This window comes from Capsella rubella, unplaced genomic scaffold, assembly GCF_000375325.1.
Source record: "Capsella rubella cultivar Monte Gargano unplaced genomic scaffold, Caprub1_0 scaffold_7, whole genome shotgun sequence".
In the NCBI taxonomy this organism is placed as follows: domain Eukaryota; kingdom Viridiplantae; phylum Streptophyta; class Magnoliopsida; order Brassicales; family Brassicaceae; genus Capsella; species Capsella rubella.
This window is the reverse complement of record NW_006238917.1, coordinates 13,035,700-13,036,733: the sequence shown is the minus strand read 5'-3', so window position 1 is coordinate 13,036,733 and position 1,034 is coordinate 13,035,700. Positions and strand designations below refer to the sequence as shown.

Here is a 1,034-nt window from a genome sequence, read left to right as displayed (position 1 = left end):
TCCATATTTCAAGGTGCATTATTTCTTACCTTGCTCACTTTTTTTCTTTTCAGTTTGTTCTTTCTTCAAAATTAAAAAATTATTTGTTTGTATCTATTTCAGAACTGTACTGGAGCGATAGATGGTACACATATACCAGCAACCGTTGTTGGACGTGAGGTGGCAAGCTATCGTAATTGTAAAAGAATAATATCACAAAATGTTTTATCTGTATGTAACTTTGATATGGAGTTCATCTATGTTTTGAATAGATGGGAGAGCGCAGCTCATGATTCAAGAGTGTTAAGTGATGCAACTAGAAGAGTAAAAAAATTCCAAGTACCAGAAGGTAAAACAATTACATATTTTTGATATATCAAATGCCTTGTAGTAACATATACTATACAAAATTTTCAGGAAACTACTATCTAGCTGATTGGTGGATTTTCAAATTATTTCAACTTTTTAGCTCCATGTCATGATGTTAGATATCATCTTAAGGAATTTTCTGGTCAAGGGCGTCATCCTGACACTCCACTTCGTCATTCTTCTATGAGAAACTTGATTGAAAGGATTTTTGGAATCTTTAAATCACGCTTTGCTATTTTTAAATCTGCTCCCCCTTTTTCTTATAAGAAACAAGTTGGGTTAGTCTTAGCTTGTGCAGCATTGTATAACTTTCTTCATCGAGAATGTCGATCAGATGAAGGTGTTTACCTGATGAAGTGGAAAATGAAGGTACAGCAAAAAAAATAATGAAGATAATGCTCCCATGTTCAATGGAAATGATGGAGAATAGGATGTTGAGACACAAGAGCAAGACAGAGAAAACACAAATATTTGGAGAAAATCTATGGCTGAAAACATGTGGAAAGATGCTATGAATTTGGAAATTCATTGACTTTTAAATTTTTAATTTTCAAATTTTGCATTAATAAAATTGGTACACTCTAGTCATTATTTTGTTTTTCAATTTCCTTTTATCTTTCGTTTGTGTAGTGTAACCAAGAAAAGTATCTGTGGGCCACACGTATGGGAACTTGAACCACAAAAAC

The 1,034-nt window shown here is 32.9% G+C and overlaps 1 pseudogene; it reads left to right on the top strand.

Annotated features, from left to right (window-relative positions):
- The first annotated feature begins 225 nt into the window (after positions 1–225).
- LOC111829429 lies at positions 226–880 on the top strand (annotated as a pseudogene).
- The last annotated feature ends 154 nt before the right edge of the window (positions 881–1,034 follow it).